Source organism: Seriola lalandi, unplaced genomic scaffold, assembly GCF_002814215.2.
Source record: "Seriola lalandi dorsalis isolate HSWRI2012SDOR001 ecotype SW California unplaced genomic scaffold, Sedor1 jcf7180002054861, whole genome shotgun sequence".
In the NCBI taxonomy this organism is placed as follows: domain Eukaryota; kingdom Metazoa; phylum Chordata; class Actinopteri; order Carangiformes; family Carangidae; genus Seriola; species Seriola lalandi.
The window spans coordinates 4190938-4191377 of NW_019525414.1; the positions used below are offsets into that span (position 1 = coordinate 4190938).

General features: G+C 46.1%; 1 protein-coding gene across 1 annotated transcript in view; it reads right to left on the reverse strand.

Annotated features, from left to right (window-relative positions):
* The window catches only part of gpr61 (G protein-coupled receptor 61), a 7068-nt gene that overhangs the window by 5714 nt on the left and 914 nt on the right, over window positions 1–440 (reverse strand). The window lies entirely within an intron of this gene.

Sequence of the window (440 nt, forward strand, 5' to 3'; positions counted from 1 at the left end):
GGGGGGTGCTCACATGCTGCACAGACTATTTAATGCAATCAAATCAATGAAAGTAGTACAGTTTCTAGTCGAACGCCGCCTCAGAAAAAGCCCAAAGAATTCACACAAAGCTAGGATATAAGGTTGCAGCAGAATCTCTCCGGCTGCCAGCTGGAAACCATATGACCTTATCATATGCACATGACACGGTGTTTACTGCGTGGAGAAAACTAGCCTGTTGTTCAAGCGTCCCTTTCATTACAAAGCACTTTCACTCCTCGGCAGCAACATGCAAGTGATTAACACATAAACTGAGGCATCTGTTTGCAGAGAGTTACGCAAAGATAATGTGATGTGTGTTGTGATGAGAAAAAGACACTACCCCTTGAGTCAGATTTTACCCTGTGCCACCTTTCCAGCATCCTAACTTCAACTCCCCCACCCACCCCCCACCCCTACTC